At 40.1% G+C, this 24,486-nt stretch overlaps 1 protein-coding gene across 4 annotated transcripts in view; it reads right to left on the bottom strand.

Moving 5' to 3' along the window:
* LOC129178114 (CUB and sushi domain-containing protein 1-like) overlaps positions 1-24,486 on the bottom strand; it is a 493,613-nt gene that overhangs the window by 296,944 nt on the left and 172,183 nt on the right. The gene's annotated exons all lie outside the window — the stretch shown is intronic.

The following is a 24,486-nucleotide window of genomic DNA, read 5'->3' as shown; positions in this document are numbered from 1 at the left end:
TTTGGTGTTAATTTTTTTAAACATGGTTCAATTCCCCTCTGGTTTACAGGTGTCACAGCAAACCACTATTGTTCTCTTCTGTTATTATTTGCAAAAATGTAGACTAGTAGAAAGTTTGTTGTACAGACTAGTGAGTGAGTCAACACAAATAAGCCCAATATCGAGCAAAAATATGGAAAATGGTCTGACTGCAACAATGTTAACTGTGAATTAATTGACAGTACACAGCAGCAAAGACAAAGCTCAAGATGTGTGACACCGAGGGTATTGCTCTAAAAACACCTTCAAACACTGCTCCCTCTCCATCTCTTGTCAGGTGTCTTCAAATAGCGAGTAGTTTTACTTTATAGTAGTTTTATTGTACAGTGGTTCGTTTTGCACGATTTCCTGTAGTCCAATTTGAAGTGAGCTTTGACGACAAGCCAACATAATATCTGAATATTTCGACAGACATGACTCACCCCAGTCGACATTCTCCTGATATGTTGTTGTCGTTTTCTCCAAAATGACTCACAGAAGTAATTCCACTTCCTCGTAAGTCTAGATGAGCCTTGGAAAGCGGAAGACGACGGACTTATTCGCATGCGTTCTTTCTTCTTCTGTAGTTTGGTGTGTCACGTGGTTCCGTCTGTTTACAGCGCCACACGTAAGTGTGCCTTGCGTATTGCATCATTTTCACTCAGTGATCTGTTCACGTCTGGATGCAACTATTTACTAATCCGGCACAGTGTGGATGCAAATTTAAAAAATAAATAAATCCCATGAACGTTCCCGTGTAGACAGGGCCTAAGGGTGATCACAGAGCAAGGCGCATATGCCGATATAACCTGTGACCTCAGTTAACCTCAGTCAACCACATAATAACCCTGGAGGGATTGAAGCGACTCAGAAGATTATGACTGGTTGACCCTTGTAAAGAAACGTGTACCAATTTGATCTTTGACCTGAGATGTTGCGTGACTCCATGACAACACATGAACCCTTTGAAAGTAATTTAACAGTACATCATCATTCCATGCTTCCGCTTACCGTGATGACCTTCAACTGTACACAACTGAACACAAAAAGGCTTAATATGAAATGCATACTAATCAGTGTATCTGCCACATACAAGTGGTCCTAGGTTACATTTCGTGGTTATGAACACGCGGCCATAAACAACTTCGGTCTATGAACACAACATCCGCACGAGAACTAGTTACAGCAGACGCCAGCACAAGAATACGAGTGTGTGTGGCGCACACACAAAAATGCAGCCTTACGCTGCGCTGATGAATAGTGTGTTAGTGTGTGTGTTAGTGTGTTATGCTCTGCATAATAACATTGCATATTAGTTAACGTTTTACACTTCATTATGTCTCCCAAGCGGCAGTGCGCCAATCAAAAGAAAAGCCATCACCATGGAAGAGAAAATGCAACATCATAAAAAGCTCTGCCGCTCTTTTGGTCCCAACCACTCGACCGTCATGCCCATCATTAAGGATAAGCGTTATTGAGTGCTAATGAATGCTAGAGGGGTCATGGATTCTGTCCGCTGTTACAAGGAAATCTGGGAGGAGAAGAGGGGGTTATCCTTTCAAACTAGCTTGGGACAATATTTTAAAAAGCTAGACCACCACAGGATAAACTCAACTTACATCACAGTCACAGTCACGGAACTCGTTCGTAACCCGAGGACCACCTCTGTAGAGCAGAGGAGGATAGATCTAATCTAAATAGATCTCATTAGTGTCTACCTACTTGGCGACTTACCTTCCCTCCTACCTCTGTACTAGACATGCACTTCATGAGCTGAGTCATGGTTTGCAAAAAATAACAGCCTGTGGTCTGACAGCGTGAAGACAGCGTGGTAATAAAGTAGGCCCGTTATCTTCAGCCCATTAAGAGTTCCTTGTGAAAATAAACTACTAGGAGATGGAAGACGGGCAGCGGGATGAAGAGAGAGTGCGAGGGGCGGATGGCAAGTTACGACTCCTTGCGATAAGGGATGTAAAAGAAAGCAAGAAGGCTGCAGGTTGACAGCAGTTGACTGTCTTTGCTTCATATCACTCGCCTCTCTCATTATCTGCTATTTATTGGATAATGAGCCCAATTAAGCCTTTTTTTTCACTGCCGTATTAAGTCGAACCAATAAACCAGACAGCATGTGACATCTGTTTGCTACAGATGTACTCTGTGATCGTGAAAGAGATCTTTCCTGAGGAAATCTTTCTTTTTATATTTGGAGTTTTTTGTTCTGTGGGCAACTAACAGGCACAGCAAGTGCTCAGAGGGCACGGTGTTAGCTTGCAGCTCCAGCAGGTAAAGTGAAATAAAGTGGGTGCTGTTGTTAGTTGGAAAAATTGAAATAAAAGGGGGGAGCTGTGCAGTGATGGAGCCAGTTAAGGGCTTTCCTGTCAACCTTAAAAACATGACTAGAATCAGGCAACATTTTAAAGCATCACATTAAATTTTTTTATGTATATTTTTTATAATTCAGTGTTTTGTTTTTTTTTTAAGACAGGACAGTTATTAGGATTTTGCTTTCCGTCTTTCAGTTTCAGCCATTTGAGGAAGAACACATCCATTTGCAGGGGCTCTATATGTGTTTGGACAATTGATCATTTTAAATAATAAGATGGAAATCCTGCCCTGGCGATCCTTTGCCAGGCCTTCACTTGCTGCTTGTTTGTGAGTCTTGCTGCATTAACTTTTGTCTTCAGTAAGTGTCAAGCATGTTCAATTGTCTTGGGAGCAGGCCACTGACTCGACTACCAGCAAATATTCAATTTATTTGCATTCATTCAAGTCTTAAGTTGGATCATTATCCATCAGTCATATCAGCTTAGGAGCATGTGCTGAATAAAGAACCATCAATCAATAATTACCAGCAAGCACAACCCATTAGCAGCCAGACATGTTTGACACATGCTGCAAACATCCCATCATCCTGATAAAAGTTGACCCCTGTGTGGCTTTACTCTTCTTCATATTATTGTAACACTTCTCCAGTTACCTCTGTGCCTAACTACAACACATACAGTCATGGATAAAATTATTAGACCCCCCCCCCTTTTTTCTTCAGTTTATTGATCAATTTCAATGCCAGGTACAACTAAAGGTACATTAGTTTGGACGAATATAAAGATGATAACAAATAAAGCTCATAAGAGTTGAATTTAAGAGCTGATATCTAGCAACTTCCATGGTTTTCTTGATAAACTAAATCACTTAAGTTCTTACATGAATAGCGATAGCATTGTACTGCCAAAATATTTAACTCTTACGAGCTATTTTTGTTGTCATTGTTATATTTGTCCAAACAAAGGTACCTTTAGTTGTGTCAGGCATTGAAATGAACAAGAAACTGAAGAAACAAGGATGGTCTAATCATTTTTTCCATGACTGTACTTCCATAACCAAACCTTTAAAATAACAAATTAAGAAGACGCTGTGAAATTATCACTAAAAATCAGTGATTAACATTACACTTGCATGACTTGGGTCTTGGATGTAATATGCAATGCAATTAGGCTTTTTTATGCTAAAATAAAACAACGTATCATTTCTCTTTAAAATGTCAGCCTCATTTTAAGATAAATAGCAATTTTCTTTTTGAAGAATCCAAAAGGTTATTTGTTACTTTTTATGCGCCGCGGCACCTGAAAATATGTCTCAAACCGCGGAGGAGCATTAATCACTTGGTTTTCAGGAAGCCTAAAAATCTGATGACTGCAAGATGTTTGTGGCTTATGAACTAATATCTACATGTGTTCTACCCGTGAAGTATTACACACATTGTGGCAAATAATCAGAGCATGTCATATTATTTTTCTGCTTTGATGTTTTGGTTTTTTTCTTGTATTTTTGTTGTTTGTATACCTTTACTTCTTCTCTCTCTACATATAAAAAAAGCAACTTGTGGCGGTTAGTTATGTGTGTGCGTGTGTGTTTGTGTGTAGCTTGTCTGTCGTGTATACATCTCAGTGTGCATGACAGTTGAGTCCACCCCAGGGTGAAGTATCTGCATGTGTGTCTATGTGGTCTATTTTTAGGCACATCTCAAACAGAATGCATCTTGGGAAAAGGTACAAGTTCAACCAAGTGAGTATGATTCTTTAAAAAAAAAAAAATGTTTGGGTTTTTTATCCCTTTTCTTCTGCTTTCCCTCGATTTATTGCTCTTTTCATTACTCCTGCTCCCTCCTGAGTAATCCTCTGATTTTTTTTTTTTTTTTTCTTGCTGGTGTCTATGTCCTGGTGTTCCATCGAGGAATGAGCATTTGAAAACATGTCCTCAAATGGTTCATCAGGAACATTAACAATCAACTATTAAAGGCTATGTCTGCCTTGGTTAGGAACGCTAACTGTCAAATATTCCTGCCCTCCTCCTGCTGTAAGCCACGCCCCACGCAACGCAAATGCATGCGCATTAGCCATGTTTGTTGCTAACAATAGAGATTTGGCAAAGGATGGATGTATATATAACCACACCATGACTCCAAATTGTCAGTTGCGTCTCTGGGACTGCTGTTGTGTGTGTGCACATGCCACAGACACGTACGTGAATACCAGACGACGGCGAGTGAAAGCCATGAATGCCATTCATCTTATTTGGGTCGTTAATTTGTTAAGACTTCTTTTTAAAGCTTAACGTTTACATTTTGACAAATAATCAAGGACAGCACACAACCACAACACTCATTATTCACACTCCTACCGTCAGGCAGACGCTACAGGAGTTTGAAGTTCAGGACCACAAGGCTGGCAAACAGCTTTTACCCACAGGCCATCAGGCTCCTCAACGACGCACTCACACACGCCACACGCAACACACACTCATAGCACTTTATTTATTTATTTATTTATTTGTATATTTATTTGTATTAATGTCTCTTCTTTTTGTTGTTGCTTAATTTATTGGTATATATGTTTATGTTTCTTATGTTCTTATTCTTATTCTTTCTTGTGTTTTCTTTCTTTTCTTGGGAGAATGAACAGAATAAGATTTTCATTGCATGGTATAACTGCTGTTGTACTATGCACATGACAATAAAACTCTCTTGAATCTTGAATCTCTTGAATCTTGAAATAAGTAACATATGTTAGCTAAGTGGTGGTGTTCTTATATTTTCTGCTTGAAAAATATATTTTGGGGCCAACGACAGACAGTACCTTTAATTAATCAGTTTTAATTTTCAGGTTGAGGACCATATTAAGGTTTTTGGGTTTTTTTTTTTCTCCACAATTAAATATTTAGTCTGAGAAGAAATTATACTCATTAAGTTAAGTTCATATTCAAGTGAGCAGAGCCTGAGTTTCTGAAGCAAACATTCTTCCTTTGAGTGTAACAAAATAAAGTCCGCCCAACAATTTTTGTTTCTTGGCGTAAATCTCACTTTTTGATCGACCTTTCTTGTGGATACGTGGCCTCCCTCTGAGGGCCTTTCGCATCCTTGCCTCCATCCTCAGTAACAGAAGATTGGCAGAGTGTCACTTGGAGATGAAACAAACTCAACCACAACCCTGAATGATGGTAACAGATCCTTGGGGAAAAAACAATGCTCTTTAACATCTATGCGACTGCCTGTGACAACTTCTAGGAAATTTGCATATGCAGCTGATTTTGCTTTGGCCACTCAATCCACAGACCTTGACAAACACAACCCCACACTAACAGAGGATCGAAAGAAGATGGAGAACTACTTCTCTTACCCCTACCAAGACCACAGTCACTGCTTTCCATCTTAGTAACAGACCAGCTGGGACTGAACTCAAGGTCTCCTTACGTTGTAGGCCTGTGAAGAATGGCCCACTCCCCAAATACAGTGTATGGTGTCACACTGGACCGCAGTCTGACCTATTGAGAGCACTTGAGTCAACACCCAGTGGCTCCCTGTTCTCTGTCACATAGCTCCTCCACCCGAATGGCGTCAAGAGATGATCTGTAAGGTTGCTCTCCACACTGACTCCAAGCTTGACCTTCCTATTCATTAGGACTGAGACAAACTTCCAAACTTGCCACTTAAATTTCGCAAACCTTTGTGGCAATCAGTGAAGTCGCTTCAAGATAACAATTTCAACTTAAACAAAGAGTGGCAGAGGTTATGAGAAGAGACTGAATTTCCTAACCAAGATCTGATTGAAGACCCAACATCAAAACCAACTGGATTTGACCTTCCAAGGAAGCAGGGGTTGCCCCTTAATAGGACCCACGACCCATTCTAGGACAGCCCATTATCTCCATTGGTGGAAGATGAGAGACAACCCAGGATGTGATCGCAGTGTTCCTGACCAGACTGTGCGGCACGTTGTGCAAGACTGCTCCCTCAGCTGCTGTCCAGGTGGCCTCAAGGCAATCAATGACACAATAGATGATTTCTTAGTGTGGCTCAGCAGCCTGGATTTATCAGTATCAGCATATGTCATACGATAATAATAATAACATAATTTGCATAAATCTGTGGAAAAATACATGTTTGCTCATGTATACCATTAATCTGTAGGTATTGCTCAATCTATGACAAACTTTTGCATAGCAACCTGATTAAACATGTGAAAATAAATTATGCCCATAGCTTTTTCGAGCCATGATGTGATATGCTTTGGATCATTAGCCGTACCCTTTCTTCTCCAAGGTTTTCTCTTCCCATCATTTTGATACAAGTTGACCTTGCATAGTCAATCTCATTTTAGAACAAGGATAGCTTTTTTTTTTTTTATGTTTTCTTACCGTTTACGGGTCAAAACAAAAGTATTTTCTATTTTAATATCCTCTTGCAGCTTTGTATCTCTCTCTCTATATATAATTTTGCTATAGTGTCATAAGTATACGACTCAACTGACTAAAATATGTGTTTCTATTTTTAACTACAAGAAAGACTTTGGCTGTAATTCTAAAAAGACTTAAAAAGCTTCATGTGTTTATTCTCTTTGGTATTCTGTGCCTGCCCTCTTATTTTTCACTGCAAGCCCTCCTCGTCTTTGGTTCTTCCTCTCTCAGCCAGAAAAAGCATTTGGTATTCCAGGATTGTCTGCCCCTCGCTCTTCTCCTCTTCACTTTCCTCTGCTGCTCCACTCTGTCTTTGCTCCTCTTTTACTTCTTTTCTCCCAACACCTTTCCCTGGATGCATCATGATGCATCATCCTTGTTTGTCAATGCTTCTCTCCCAAGTCTTTGCCATCTCACCCCACAGCCCGCTTTTTAACATTCTCTGCTTCCCTTTAAAGCATGCATTCAGAGGCATTCAGCCCTGCTAATGTATTGTCAGCCTCTTGTTATTCTACGGAGCAAGTCACACGTGCTCATCTTACATACATGCACACATGCTTTATTATGCATCTCTTGCATTTAATTTTCTGCTTCATCTACTCCAAGCCAAACATATTCTTCATATCATACACACTCATAATCGTGCGAAAACATACATGCACACAACGCTCTGTGCATTATAAACATATGAACTTTAATGCAGACATGCATGATCGGAATTTACACAGCAGAAAAATGGCATGGTTTTACACACAGTGTAACTCTGGGTTGTATAGTTGTGGAGCAGGCTTATACTGTACTGTAATTAAAAGTGCTGTGACTGATGATGGCGAGATTTTATAGTGTGAAATGTTACTTTGCATTAAATCTATAGCTATTTGCAAAAATATGTCAATGCACTATCATCACTGGTGTTCAGTGAAAACCATATACAGTGGAATCTCGGATTTAGTCATTAAGCCGTTCCAAAAGTTCAGACCAAAACGTATGAAAACCAAATCAATTTTTCATTATTTTTCAAAGAAATAATGTCCCGTAAATCAATTTAATCTGTTTCAAAAATATTAACACATTTTACCGAGAATAATTAGAGTTTTACATGCAGAAAACAAAGCGAAATGCAATCGTTAATCATTAATTTCTTCCGGACCCTACCGTGATTAATGAATTTCCACAATATAGGATTCAATGTTAATACATTTTCAAAGTTAGAGCATAGAAAACTTTGTAAATAAGGTTTTAACATTATTTTTTGACAAGTAATAACACCATATAGTCAACTTTACACTCCTGTTATTCTTTGTTTACAAGACATTGCTCAACTCTTATGCTAAAGGGACTCGAGACGGCTGCTAGCTAGCGATCTAACAAGCTAATTAGTTAGCCTCTAATTTATTTCTTCTTAACTTAAGAAGCTAAAAACGCGGGAGAACCTTTTTTTTCACTCTATTATGTCAGACATGTCATGGCTGACTTCATGCAGTGTTAAGTTGGTGCAATGTACGGTAATGTGTCAATGTTTTGTGACATTACTGGTGCCTAGTGACCAGAATACTACATATCACTTGTATTTCAATATTTATTGACTAATAAAAGACCACAGTCTACCATTTTACTACAGAATCAGTGACAAAGGGCAGCCTTGGTGGAGACCAACGTTCACTGGAAACAGGCTCGACTTACTACTGGCAGTGCCAACCAGGCTCCTGCTCTGGTTGTACAGGGACCGAATGCCACGTAGTAGCACGCCACTATCAATCTGCCAATCAATCCACAATCTGGTGCTCCCGGAGCACCCCCCACAGAACACTGCGAAGGACACAGCCTAATGCCTTTTCCAAGTCCACAAAGTACATGTATACCGGTTGGGCAAACTCCCAAGTATCCTCCAACATCCTTGCAGAGCTGGTCTAGCGTTTCACGACCGGGACAAAAATCACATTGCACCTCCCGTAGCCGAGGTTTGACTAACGGTCGTCTCTCCAGCATCCTGTAATAGACTGTCCCAAAGAGGCTGAGGCTGAGGCTGTGTGATACCCCTATAGTTGGAACACACCCTCCGGTCACCCTTCTTGAAAAGGGGAACCACCACCCCGGTCTGCCAATCCAGAGGTACTGTTCCCGACTTCCACGCAATGTTGAAAGGACGTGTCAGCCAAGATAGTCCCTCAGCATCCTCAACATTTAATTCTAATTCAAGTAATACAGTATATGCAACATTGAACATTTTTAATTTAGTTATCCTGTGAGCAAAATTAATAATGTTATTCATCAAGATTATAGAATACATTAATTTGAAATTACTTTTATGGAAATAGCATGGCCTAACCACATTGAGTGCATATGTACACTTCGAAGTCAAGACTTTGCTGTTATGACTGACAAAAATATGAGATACTGGACCCAAAATCAACACAAATCTGTGGACACCTAGAGGGGCCATGCTGCTTTCTAACTCATTTTCCCATAACTGACATGTTGCTCTTTTCTGCTCTTTTTGATTCCACATACTGCAATGCTGTCGGTTTTTAGCCATCTATCTAATAAACGATCAATTAATGTTGATTAATCTTGCTACTTGCCAGTACTTAGTATAACAACTATGGAGTCTGTCAGCAGCCCTCTATCAGCGCTTGACTAAGACCTGACACGGGAGAATAACCTCAATTTGAAATTTGCCAAGGGAGGGATGCCCAAGATGTCAGATTGTCTATGGATAGACTATGGAAGCGAGCCTCAGCCTGAACTTGATAATAAGACTCCCCCCTTGGATGGGAGCTATGTGTTAAAGATTTAATGTGTGAGACGGAATCACATTTAGAAAGCCAGCAAGTGAAAGCCAAGGGGGAAACAATGGAAAGCATGCACAGGGTAAAGGATGCAAGTGCATCTTAAATAATGCCAAGTACTTTGTTTCATTTGATGGCTTTGCTTATCAGAGAGACAAACATGCCAAATAAAGAATGGGGACATAAAAATATGGAAATAATTTTTATATATGCCCTGCATTTCCCATGGAGGCTATAAGAGTGAAACAAGTGCATTGAATTAAAAAAAAAATAACTTTACTAAATAAAAATCACAACACATATTATGATTATGCAATTACATAACATAGTATTGCATTCTCTTTTGTGAAATGGGGATATTATCATAATTTAACTTCACATGGACATTGACTAATTTGCCATTTTTATAGCATTAAGGTCTATCAAGTCGACCTTGTCCTAATCTATGCGCTACCCAGAATGCTTCTGTGTGACTTTGAAAATAATATTTCCGGAGGAATATTGCCCAGGAAAATCAATAGTATCACAGCATCTGTAGCCTCACATAATCTCCTTCATGCATCATCGACTTAAGTGTTTAACGACAAGTATGGCATCCCACTCATTCGAGTGGTAGTCCCAAGGTTCAGTGCTCCATTTGAAGTGGGGCCAGCGGCATCACATGGCTGAATCGAAGCCCGGGTTGCTGAATCAATGAGCCAACCTTGAACCTGATTGCCAGGCCATGAATGAGACATTATCTGTTTCCGAAATGAATGGCTATATCTTTTCATTTTCTCTTAAAATTCCCAAACAGGGCTGACACGCTTCAATTGCTAAAATTATCCATGCATGTATGAAATAGGTGTCAAACAAAATAAACATAATAGATAACCGAATACAGTAATGTCACATGCAGAATGAATTAATAATAAGCGTCCATATCTTAAGACACAAGATACAGGGCACCCGTTTGCTATTCAGAACAGAGCTATAAATAAATCATGTGGCACAACTCGGCTTTGTGAGAATCTTACAGAAGAGTTGGACCAATTCATGTCTTACATTTCATTTCTTGTCCAGGAGAGGTGATTTTTTAAAGGTACATCTTCTCCACCATGAAAAATCATCTGTCGATTGGAAAACATACACACAGAATAACAAATGCAAGAGGTAATGCATTAAACATATACAAATATATACAATTTATAAGCATACATGTGTTGCCATACGTGGACAAATTGATGTGAGCTGTGAATAAGGGTCTTAATGGTAAATGAATACAAGGACAAAGGACAAAGACGAAACACTCACTGTCCACAACATTAGGTACATCTTAATCTAGCTCTTTTACATTAAATAATATAGTTGTCCCTTATTTGTCGCCGTTAATTGGTTTCAGATCCGACTGCGACAAGTCAATTTCCACGAAATAGGATTCAATATTAATAAACTGAATATTTTCATAGCTGGAGCATAGAAACCTGTTTGACTTTCTAAATTCGGGTTTTACCATAATTAGAGCCCTGTAGACATGAAATAACACCCCTATAGTCAACTTTACACTCCTATTATTCTGTGTACATTGCGCATCACAAGCTACGGGATCACTGCAGGGACATAAGAGACAGCTGCCACTTTAAACAGTAGCATGCTATCGAGCTAACTAATTAGCCTCCAGTTTATTTGTTCTAAACAAGTGTTTCAAACCGAGTGGGGAAGGACAAAGTAATGAGCCAAATATGTACCGCTTTCACATGGAATGAGAAGAAACTTTTTTCACTCATGTTGGACATGCCAGGGCTGACTACCTGCAGCGTTAAGGTAATGTAATCTAATGTAATGTCTCATCAATGTAACATTACTGACGCCTAGTGACCAGAATATTACAAGAATTGCCTTTCAATATCAACAAGAACATAGCAACCACTATAGCATCTGGTTTTAAATCCTTTAATTGTCAAAGATCTGGTTTCAAATCTCTTAATTGTCAAAGATCTCTTTTGTGACGTGCCTGTGCGACGGGCATGCGCATTTGTGTGAGACAGCTGTGAATGACATCCTGAATGCCAGTCTTCTTATTCGACCCAAATTTTTACAAGGTTTAATTTCTAATTGTGAAAATGAAATACATTTATGTGTTAAATGTGCTCTCTTAAACCACTATTGATAAGATACGCTACCCGTTGGTTGTGGTGTTATATTTTTTGGTTGAAAAATAATTTTGTTCTGGTGGCATACAGTAGCTTTAAGTGTAGTCCTGACATTTATTATGATAATAAACTTAATGGAGTTCTTCCCTACAGTGTCGGTTCCCAATAGTGGGCAGTTGTGGGTAACTGGCTTTATGAATTTGGCCAGTGACCAAAAATTCAACAGGTTTGATTGTCCTGGCACCGGGGTGAATGATCTAACCTCTGTAGCCCATGTCTGAGGTGCCCTTGTGCAAAGCACCTCTCTTAATTGGGTGCTGGAAAGTTGCCCAAGCTCCAGTGTGTAATGGTGTATACTTGCTGTGATGGGTTAAATGCATCGGTCAAATTTCATGTATGCATGTATGTGACAATCAAAAGTCCTGACGTCCGTATGATCAAGTTTGATTGGTTCGACTTATTGTCTTATAGGGTCAAACAAGTCAAGACCTTGAAAAAAATATTTAATATTGACTTTGCAACATCAGCAGCCAGAGGCAGAGTTGAGTACCACCTATCCCTCTCGCTACAAGTCTATGTTGGCCCAGACAACGCAGTTGTCTCTCGGTCACCTCTGGCATCCCAACATGACCACACGCACGCAGTAGGACGGTTGACATTGCAGCCTTGATCGATGTTGCTGACTACCGCTTGCGTCAGTAACAACAGAGTTACGTACGTGACATGCCCCTGCCGGGGGCATACAAGTCAGTTTTGCAACTGCTCACCAACACGTAAACACTAATACTCTACACAAATACGAAGCAGAACCTGACCATCAAAGATAACAAATTTCTTCGATTTGTTATGGTTCTGAGAAACGTCCCCCACTAACTCGACCAGCATAGACTCGCTCAGTGTCAAGCACACTTACGCAGTGGATGTAAGGTCAATACTGAGTGGCTGGGGGTGTTCATTTACTCCACTGCAGAGGGAACCAGCCATCTAATAGGCTGGATTACACTACATTGTTCAAGTGACACAATTCCTCTTTTTCACTCCCAATTGGCACAAATCCTGAGTGAGGCACACACCAGGCTTGATTGCCGGAACAACAGCCTTTTATTTCAGATTTGAATTATCTCACAACAAGCACAATAATAATAACATAATAACAACAACACAGGCTACTGGTGTGTTATTTTATATCTAGAGGGCTCTAATCATGTTAAAAAAAACATTTTTAGAAGGCCATAAACAGGTTTTCTATACTCTAACTACAAAAATATTAGATTTATAAATAAGGAATCCAACTTTGTGAAAATCCAATTATCACGCCCGGGTCTGGAACCAATTAACCGTGATATACGAGGGATTACTATTAAAGAAGATATAACATATTTCTAAAATACATAATGATTCAATTCGAGGGGTGTCACGAGACACTCAGTTCACGAGATGAGACGATGCACGAGACTGGGGTCTAACAGAACGAGACGAGATTCTAACATTACTTTGAAGAAAAGTACAATGAAAAAATATATAAAATATTTGACAATATATTGCAATCTACTAATTTAATTTCTACTACGTTACACTCTACTACACTCTGTGTGCATGCTACCGGCTCCGCCTCCACCCACCCAGACAAAGAGACTGTATGACTGACAAAAGGGCTCACTCCGTTCAAGCTGTTGTTCTATGGAACAAACGCACCGTGATGGTAAAGCCGATGCACAGAGTGAACCTATCCCTGCCTGTTGAGTGGTGAGAGACGAGGAAAACAGACACGCATGCACATGGCAATATACTGACTTTTTTTTCAGGTGGACGATGCACCCAGCAATGGGGTGGAGACCGAAGGTCTCATTTGAGTAAATATGGTAGGTGCCACACTAGCAACAGGGGAATGCAGATGGTCATCATGATAATGACTGATACCCTGCTGTAAGGACACATTTCGCAGAATTGAAACAAATGATGTTCCTAATGTTTTATGCATCATGACACTGCTGGTTTAAGCATTTTCATGGGAAATACACACTTTGAAAGGCACACTTGAAATGACAAACTCATACTGTGTCATCATGTGTGTCTTTAGCTGCGTGTGTGTGCATGCTTGCGATCAGGCGATCCGGTTTATAAAAACGTCTAACTACGTTTTTGGTATCGAATGAGTTAATGACAAAAGGCGACCCAAATTGCAGAGGTTTTTCAATAAAAATGTCTCAAATATCTTTACTTCATGAAAAGACAGTGCTGTTTAAATTTGACATAAGATATTAAATAATTTATCTGTCACATTCAACATAAACAAAAAAATTAAACAAATGTGCTAGCTCTGTGCTAATTTACACTGAAAATCTCATACATTCATACATACTGTGCTAGCGATTACATTCAAGCTCTTATGACAATTTCGAAACACCTGCAAATATAAAAAATTAAATAGATAACTAAACTGCACATTCCATTTAAAGAGCTAATCTATAATAAGCATAAAATACATACACACACTTTCTATTATTATTAATTAAGTTTTTGTCTTCTTACTTTGGCCTTCTTCCCCACTCTGTTTGAAACCCTTTCTTAAGTTTACAATAAATAAATTGGAGGCTAACTAGTTAGCTTGCTAGCATGCTATGTTTAAAGCTGTGGCCGTCCCTTGTGTGATCCCTTGGCCTGCGTATTAACAATGTGGTGTAAACAAAGAATAATAGGAGTGTAAAGGTGACTATAGGGGTGTTTATGTGTTTTATGTCTACATACCTCTAATAATGGTAAAAAAAAAAAAGTACTTAGAAAGTCACTAACATGTTTTCTATGCTCTAATTACAGAAGTATTACATTTATTGACATTGAATTGTACGTCTCAGAAATTCACTTACCGCGGTCGGGTCTGGTCCGATCAGCCGCGATAAACAAGCGGCGACTGTATTGTAAACTGAACCCAAAGGCATTAACCAATTCTTACATCCACAGTCAGGTGATCGTTGGGATTCATGGCGACAACCCTACTTCCACAGTAATAATAGAGAGCATATTTAAATATTAAAATATGAATAATTGATGTCTTAAGAAGTGGCTGACCGGAGACTGTACCTTGAATAAAATAATGCAGTAGCATGTGACACTATTACAAAATACCTGCCTTAGAAAGCCTTATACTAAAGAACGCCTTCTGCCTGAGAAAGTCTTATACTAAAGAACTCCTTCTAAGTCACTTTTTTAGATACCACTTTGTCTTTGTCTGCCAACATCCCATATACTGTCATATATAATGTCAAAAACACCCATTTAAGTTGTGCAATCTTCTGCCACCGCTATTTGCATCCCACTGAGATTTGCTAAGATGAAACTCTGTGAAATAAAGGCGCCACTAAGAAAACTATCTGGCTGGAGGGTTCGGAATAAACTCCAGATGAAAAAGCTTTCTCTCATGTGTAACAACATGTCGAAGGACCCGAATTCCCTCAGCAGGAAGCTCCAATCGTTTTACATCTCGTCCAAAAGTCGTGACTGCAAAACGCTGCATCAAATCAGTGAGAAATGGAAGCTGGGAGAAGGATGTGAATAATGTGAATAATTGATGCAAATAAACATAAAACACAACATTGATTAAAGGTACCCTATTTTACTATGTTTCAACAATAATCTTAAATAGGTCTCAGAGGTCCCACGGTAGTGCACTGGAAGTGTGTTGCCCAAAATCTAGTTTTGATGCTTGAATTTAGACAGTTTTTAGACAGAATTTAGAACAGACAACTGTTCATAGTCAGCCCTGCTGGAAAGTCGCTATTTTATATGTTTGCTCCGACAGAGTGTGTGGCTCCAAGAAGCAGTTTTGTGCACTTTATGCATATACACCGCACCTGTCCAACGTAAGAGATGTCATATATCAGATACAACAACGTAACATCAAGGAGTGGGACGGGGGACACAGACGTTACCAACGCTAGCATAGCTATGTGAGTTACAGTGAGAACATTATACAAGTATTCACATTTTAGCAGCAATATCACGCTAGGTTAGCCTATTCTCTGAAGAAAAATAAAATAATCAAACTTACAGCTCGCACATCTGTAGATGACTGATGGATAGTTTTTTTGTTTTTTTTTTAAGATGTGTATCAAAGCCTTTTCTTTTGTTCTGTTTTTTTTTTTTTACAACGCTGTCTTCTGTGAAGTGGGCATATGCTAGGAGCGGGTCACATTCATGATGTCATGAAAACCTGAAACTTCAGCACATCTTCTCTCAAAAGTGGAGCAAATAAGTGAGGGAGAGGATAGATTATTTTTTTTTCACGTTTGGTGCTCATAAACAGACTTTGAGGACACTACTGTTAGAACATCATTAAAAGGTCACATTTGCATAATAGGAGACCTTTAAATAATAATAATAAGTAACCAAAATATTTAAATCTCTTTTAGTCCACGGAATGTCTGTATGTGTGCCCTTTCATTTCCCCATGAACCTGCTCCCAGTAAACAAAACAAGGTCCTTGAAGGTATGTGTGGATGAGTTTTATGTAGAAGAATATGTGAGCCCTGACCTCAAGCCCATCGAACACCATTGGGATGAACTCCAACAGATAGGATAAGCAGGCTTTCTCTCAGGTCCAAAACCATTGACCTTTGACATCAGCGAACAAAAAAATTTCCCATGGACACACTCCATATAAAAATCTTCGCAGAAGAGTGGAAGCCATTATATCTGCAAACAAGGTTGTTTGTCCATATATTCTAAAAGATATTTGTAAAAAAAACACTGAATGCAAGACTCTAAAATAAACGTACATGAATTGGAACATGAATTGGTATTCCCTATCTGTCATCGCCTCTCTGTTCTCCCTCCACTGCGCTGCTTGCACGGATATTCAAGCGATCTCCACCAGTCATCTGCTGCATGTTGGCATGTATGCATGTTAATGCATATGTTTGTTCATGGCTTGGGTACATGTCTGTGTGTATGCATGTGTTTAATGTGTAAAGCCCTTTTAATAGGCTTTCAAGTCATGTTTTGCACACATGTCCCTCAACAAAGGAGACACAGCTGCGGGAATTACTGGAATTGAACAAACAAGAACATACTGACACTTGTATGTGTGTGTGTCTGTGTGTGTATACCAAAATATATGACGGAGTGTAAGAACGTGATGCTGAGACGGTTTCTTCTTTGTCTTAAGCTTAAATGTGGTCATAGAATTAATTGGTTTTGTTTTTCCTCCTTTTCCTTCCCACTGAGACACACCCCGAAAACCTCTGAAATACATCTTGTTCACAATAATCAACTATTTCTAGTTAATAAGCTTCACTATTTCAGCCAGCTGCCTTTTTCTATTTGTTGTACTAATGTAAAATGAAAATTACGAGACATCTTTTGTGGAAATGGTAAATTAAATCCCATTTACCCATTCAAACAGCTCTTAAATTATGTTGGACCGTTAGTCATTATGTTACATTATGTTCGCTCCCAATATGGCCGGTGCCACAGCTTGATCCACAGTAAGTCGGACTCGTTTCCACTGATGGTTGGACACTGCCAGGGCCGCCCTTTGTCACCGATTCTGATCATAACTTTTCAAGAAAGGATTTCTAGGTGTAGCCACGGTATTGAGGGGCTTCATCAGGCCTTGTTCTTCAGTTCTCATTGGATCAATTTGCAGCCAAGTGTGAAGCGGCTAGGATAAAAATCAGTGCCTCCAAGTCCGAGTCCATGGTTCTCGCCAGGAAAAGAGTGGAGTGCCATCTGCGGGTCAGGGATGAGATCCTGCCCCAAATGGAGGAGTTGAAGTAGTTTGAGGTATGTTCATGGTGAGGAAATGATGGATCTTAAGGGTTGGGCAATTATATGACGGTGATCATGTATGAGCATATTTACTTGATCGAACATGGAAGAAATGTCCATGACAGCACCCAGTCAGAGAGAACCTTCAGACGCAGAGCTAAAGGTGGAGCTGAGGGCAGCAAAATAGATGTCAACCGTGACGTGGAGATGAGGCCATGGTTGAGAAGAAAGTTTCCCTATCGTCAGTTGTGTGGCGGTGGTTTGGGTATCTCCAAAGTGATGTGGAGCAAATCGAGCAGATGCGCAAGGTATGTCGGCGGTCGGTGACCTAAAAACTGGCAACACAACAGATCTGTTTAATCATTTGAAGTACCACCGACGTGATTATACAGAAAGCATGAAAATGTGAGCGAGAGTATGCACAGCGTGCCACTGCTGCCAGCACACATAGCAGCGATTTAGTTTGCGTTATTCACTATGTATGTTAATAACATTTTGAAGTAATCTCTAATTTCTTTAGTTTTTACAGATGCTTTAAAACTGGCAAGTTAAAGACAAAATAAAAAAAATTGTGATAATAATCCAGATCGGACAATATAAAAAAATATATGGTGGTAATTTTTCTTTTGCCCTATCGCACAGCTCTACTCTGCATTGGTCTGTCGTGATGAAGAAGGAGCTGAGACGAAAGTCAAAGCTGTCAATTTACCAGTCGATCCACAGTCCAACCCTCACCCATGGTCATGAGCTTTGTGGAGAAACAGCCAAAATGAGTTTTCTTCATAGCTTGGCTGGTCTCTCCCTCAGGGTGAGAAGCTCTCATTCATGAGAACCTCGGAGTAGAGCCGCTGCTCCTCCACATAGAGCGGCGCCTGATGAGGTGGCTCGGGCATCTGGTCAGGATGATTCCCAAATACATGTCCGACCAGCAGGAGGCCTCAGGGAAGACCCAGGACATGTTGGAGAGACGATTTCTCTCCACTGGCTTGGGGAAGGGAAGTCTGGACTTCTCTGCTTAGGCTGCTGACTCAACGTTGGACAAGTGGAAGAAAATGGAAAATGAATTGACTTGCACGTGTTGTTGGGGCCCAGAGAACATGCATATCAGGGTTTCCGCTACATGTAATGGATTGTGTTGCAGCGCCACGGTAAAATAAAAGCCGCCATACCTTGGAAATTAGGTTGTTGTTTTTTTGGTTTACGTGAAAACACTTAAGTAATACAGTGTATGAATGGACATACTTGTATATGCTGTATCAGGGGTGCCCATTACGGCGATCGCGACAGTAGTGCGGGTCGCGTGTCACCCACATCCTAACCGTCACTTTGTAGAAGTCATATGACACCAGGCAGCTGACATTAAGCCCCCTCCTGATTCACTCTTATGCTCCAATGGCAAAAAAGAAAGGTTTGAATCTGTCTGGAGTTTGCATGTTCTCCCCGTACGTGCGTAGGTTTTGTCCAGGTACTCTGGTTTCCTCCCACATTCCAAAAAAAAACATACATGTTAGGTTAATTGGCAACTCTAAATTGTCCATAGGTATGAATGTGAGAGTGAATGGTTGTTTGTCTATATGTGCCCTGCGATTGGCTGGCGACCAGTCCAGGGTGTACCCCGCCTCTCTCTCGAAGTCAGCTGGGATAGACTCCAGCATACCCACAACCCTAGTGAAGCGACACAGAAGATGGATGGAGGGAATATCATAAAAACCTTTCACTATGCTTTATTTTAAAAAACATGCATCGGAGTCGCCTGTCTGCCCTGTTGGCACTTGACAGAGGCAGAGAGAAAGGTATTTAAAGTTAATTCATGTATTTCTTGTAAAGCCTGTGAAAACGACCCTAATGTTGACATTATTACCAACGGCAAATTTAAATTTGAAAAAATTGCCACAGCAGCAGCATGGAGTCCACCTCCCATGCAGCCCACCACCACAGTTTCAAATAAATCCTAAGGGAAACCCTGCATATTAAATATAAACATACACAGCATTGAGTTGTGACCCATTTAAGCCATTACATTTCCGCCCATGGTTGTGAATATGTCCTGTGTCAAAACAGCGTTTAAATGACTAGCAGCACAAATAATGTCCTAAGTTACACAATATTTCCTCAGTATGGGACGGTCCTGGCGCTGCCTTTGCACTTCTTAACGAATGCTCAGTGGAAGTGCTGGCACTGGTCCTTGTTGCTAAGCGACAATTTGAAGCTCATTTGAAGCGAGTCATCTTTTACTAAAAGGTATAAATATTTATGTTTTAGCTTTTGGCACTATGAGGATGAAACAAGCTCTCAACTTGGGAAGTTCTAACACAGTGACGACATAAAAGCAACATATATGAGCATTACAAAAATACAACAATCATTATCTTATGACATAAATGTATTATCCACCGGCAGTAAAAGAAAGAGACGACGAGCTAAAGGAGATGGGAGGATTACACAAATCCCCATTGGATCTTTTGATCCAAACCCTCTATTACATCACGATGCAAAATAGCTCTTACTGGTAAGTTTGATGTCGATAATGATGATGACATCCATAACATTTTCCTCCTCTGCTGAATTAATATTTTGTCTTATCCCTAATGTACTTAGATTACAGACAGATACAATCCCCTCTGTGTGTCTCCCTAGTGTTCCCAGTCATCTCCCTTCTCACTTTAAATGTCTCCATTCACACCTCTCTCCCGCTGCTCTCCTCTCGCTTTGGGGGCAAATTAATTGATGATTATCATGTCTTTGTGGGCTGGTTTGCAAACTTGGCTTTTTATCAGTGAGCCATTGCTCTCCTCCATTTATAGCTTCATTTGAGCCACTCATCCTTACTGTGGTCTTCTTTTTTCCCTCCCTATGTACAGTACTTCTCTGAGGTGTGCGCACACCACTTATTCAGTTTGGTCTCCTTTCATACTTGGTGTGCACTCGGTGTGCACGGTGGGTTCATTCTGCATCTCTTAAAGGAGATTTATGTATCTCCTTTGAACATCTCATTTCGATTAGATTAAAACATATCGGACATGCTTCGTTGTCATCCTGCTGCAGACATGCATCGGTCAAAATATCCCAAGGATCAAGAATAAGAGTACACTTAAAACCCTTTATATTTGGCACGTAGGTAAAGTACTTAGGGGTATTTCTGGCTGTGGTAGCTATGCTACTGACTGTCAGCATGACTATGTATACACCAAATTACATATATACTAGAAATTAAAAAATGAAATGCCCGTCACATGTCCCATTTAAAGTAGGAAAGCATTCAGTATAGCACAGACTTTTGCCATAGGGGAATGTACAGTAATGCCTTGTTTATCACAGTTAATTGGTTCCAAACCTGACTGTGATAAGTGAATTTCCATGAATTAGGATACCGTATTTCTAAATCTAATATTTTTGTAATTAGAGCACAGAAAACATGTTTGCAACTTTTTCTAAATAACTTTTTTAAATCATTATTAGAGGCCTCTAGGTGTGAACTAACACTCCTATAGTTACCTTTATACTCATATCACCGAATACAGTAGATAGAATAAGAGTAAATAAGCCATTTAAAGATATAAGTACGACTCATGCTCATGTGTGTTGCTATAAATGTGTTCCCTAGGGGAGCTGAGTGGCGGGCGAACACAAAGTGACGTTGGTGGTTCAGAGGTGAGTTTTAGCTTGTTGTGGGTGATAGCCTCAACAGGAGCCCATGTTTTTATTACGGATCATTGTGCCTGTTGATAAATAATTAAAACCTGCAATAAAAGTCTGGTGTTTGCGCATCAGTAACATTACTGAAACCTACTGACCAGTGTAAAATACTACACTTAATTAATTTTGCCATTTTTATGATTGAAAATGCTTAATTTAGGCCAAAATATGTAACATTTGCTTCAGTATGCACTTTGTTTTTTACTAATAATAGGTCGTAATCAACCATGAAACAGCATGATTTATTCATTAATATTTTTTTGAAAAACTGTTATTCGAGTGAAGCCGCGAAATTCGAACTGTGAAGTGGCAAAGGACGACATGAAGGTGCTCTGCCAAATTTGAAAGGATGTTCAAAGCCAGAGGTACCACAAAACTTACATAAGCTCAATTTATTATGAAAGAATACAGGCCGCCTAGTGTTTAGTATGTTGGCCACACAGTCAGGAGATCGGGAAGACCTGGGTTCGAATCTCCATTGGGCATCTCTGTGTGGAGTTTGCATGTTCTCCCCTTGCGTGGGTTTTCTCAGGGTACTCCGGTTTCCTCCCACATTTCAAAAACATGCATGTTAGGTTAATTGGCGACTCTATATTGTCCATAGGTATGAATGTGAGTGTGAATAATTGTTTGATTGTCTGGCGACCAGTCCAGGGTGTACGCCGCCGCTCGCCCGAAGTCAGCTGGGATAGGCTCCACCATACCCGTGACCTTAGTGAGGATAAGCGGCATAGAAGATGGATTGATGGATGTTTTCACACAAACATGGCACATTGTGGCTTGAAGCAAACCCAGGCCAGAAACAACATAACTGTTCATCCAATTTGTCGCCAAGTGGGAAAGGCCCTAAACAGAACTGTAAAAGAGAGGACTCGTCTCTCCGATGGAGGTGAATGGAGCCTGAGAGCACTAAAGGTTTCCCCCTTAGATCACAACAATTTCTCTTTGACTAGACACTGCCGCAAAGTCTGTTATCATGGCCGAACTGACAGTGTCACGGGACAAGGGGATGGAGGATGCCTTCTAGAGGAAGAAGGAGAAATACGCAGAGCTTCCAGGTGCCTGCACACAACCCGCCTGGAGAACTTACACCTACTCAGTGGAAGTTGACTGTAAAGGCTACACTGAAACCTTCTGAAAGCTTCCAGTACCAGCTGCAGGGACCGGTGGAGCAGTGCACCCAGAGATGTTCTGGGGTTAAAGGAGTGAAACATCTGTGAAGGGTGGCTCCCGGCTGACGACCCCGCAGCCAACCTAATGTCACTGGCGGAAGTGCGACAGATAGTCTCACCTGTGCTCATAACGAGGAGAATTTTTTTCAAGAAAACATAAAATAAGTGTCATATTTGCCAGTTTGTTTGTTGGTTTGTAGGGTTAAGCAGCGTTTACAAACCAATTCACATTACATTTTCTGGAGCTATGGGCTGTTGTTAGCTTTGAGGGGAAAAAAAAAACAACATATCAAGCTCTGGACAAAGGTATGGTATCTGTAATTTCCCAATGTTAGTTTTACACACACATACATTGGATGTTTTCATTAATTTCATAGTTAACAAAGCATGAATGTTAATGGCAAAATGAAAGTGTACGCGGATGGCAAAGTGTACAATCTAATTTCGACCATATCACTTTTAGTTTTACAATCGTCTATTTCATGGAATCATACATATCATCTGCTGGTCCCCGTTTGTCCATGCATTTGTTTCCTTAATTTCTCTTCTACAAGCGCAACCTGCTGTGTACAAAAGCTCTAAGAAAACCACAAGCCTGTTTAGCCTCTTGCCCCCCGTTCTAGAAATCTAGGCTGACTTCTGACTGACACTTGCACACAACGTGCTACTGAGTAAGTGTGTATATTTGATCCGCTGAGTTTGTCTTTGATATTTAGAGTTCATGATTCATGGATGAAGTACATGTGTGTGGTGAGTGTGTATGTGTGTCTGTTTCTCCAAAAGGTCAGACCCAGCATTTCAGTGCCAACAGGCACACAGACATGAACCAGTCTTCCGTAAAGAAGGAGGTCAACACACAACAAGCACTGACAATAACAGATTCACATCCCAATGTAGCAGTGAGGAGCAAGCAGACAGTAAGTAAATGGCAAGATAGCTGTACATTTACACTGTGTAAACACTCACACCGGCTCCAACTGATACTGAAGAGACCAAGACAGCAGCAGTGAGCTGCGAGTCGCCCACACAGGATCCTTAACATGGGCAGCTCTTTTCATAAATCACCAGCAGAGCTCAGGCGCACTTTCATCCTCCTCCCAAAGAAAATGCAGCTTGTTCAACACATTTTCATCAAGGTGATGTCCCCTGATTTGACTGTGTTAAAGATGGACACCACACAGCAATAGGCAGAGGACACTTTACACCGAAATCATTACAACCACTGAACAGCATTGGGCAAATTACTAATTACGAGTAATTAGTTACACAGTAGTTAACACTTTGTTTCCCAAAGAATTAATTGTGACATAATTACTTCTTCATAAATGTAATGGGTTACCAGGGAAAGCTGCTACTTTTTTGAAAAACCTTCTAATATGTAAAGTCATGCGGAATCGGCTGTCTTTGAGAGATGCTTCACGAGTTTAGAGTTACTCGCGACAAATGCGAAAAAAATGTAATGTACGCTTCACATGCATGTTCTTGCTTTTGACATGATGTTGAAGTAGTGCCTGTACTTCCATCCTCTTGGCAGACCGCTTTGAACTCGCCATTGTTGCATCTCGTTTTCGTGTGTGGCTGTAGCGCGTCAAGGTTTGTAACAACAACACCCACTTACCTCAACTCTGGCACTGATTGGCTTAACATGAAATTGCACTCTACCTTTCGCCAATCATCATTAATTGTATATCTGTCACCCCTTACTAAAAAAGCTATCGGTGCATAATAGCACGCCACTTTTCGTCAGTAGCGGCTTTGTAACCTTTAAAATAGTAATTCATGTTATTTTTAATGCAGTTACTCCCAAAACTGCCAATGAACATTTAACCAAGCCAAAGTTGTTACCTAAACACCCTTCTTAACTTGCAGTGTCGTAATGTAACCAATGTGTTCATTCAATTGTGTTTTAATTTCACCAATAATTCGGTTTTCATTTGATTGGATTTTGTGGTAGATTTAATATACCGGTATGTATGTATCTGTTCTTGGATGTACTTTTTTAATGGGGAGTCTTTATGTTGTTAATTTTATTTGGATTGTGTGAACCTTGACATTGTTGTGATGTCATTTTCTGTCTCTGCATGGTTGCATGCATATAAAGTATGTTCCAGCTGTCTTTTGTACAGTTTACTAAAAACATTAAATGTGCGCCATGGATAAGGGGGAAAACAATACTCTGAA

The sequence above is a fragment of the Dunckerocampus dactyliophorus genome, chromosome 3 (assembly GCF_027744805.1).
Source record: "Dunckerocampus dactyliophorus isolate RoL2022-P2 chromosome 3, RoL_Ddac_1.1, whole genome shotgun sequence".
Classification (NCBI taxonomy): domain Eukaryota; kingdom Metazoa; phylum Chordata; class Actinopteri; order Syngnathiformes; family Syngnathidae; genus Dunckerocampus; species Dunckerocampus dactyliophorus.
This window is presented reverse-complemented; position numbering and strand designations above follow the sequence as displayed.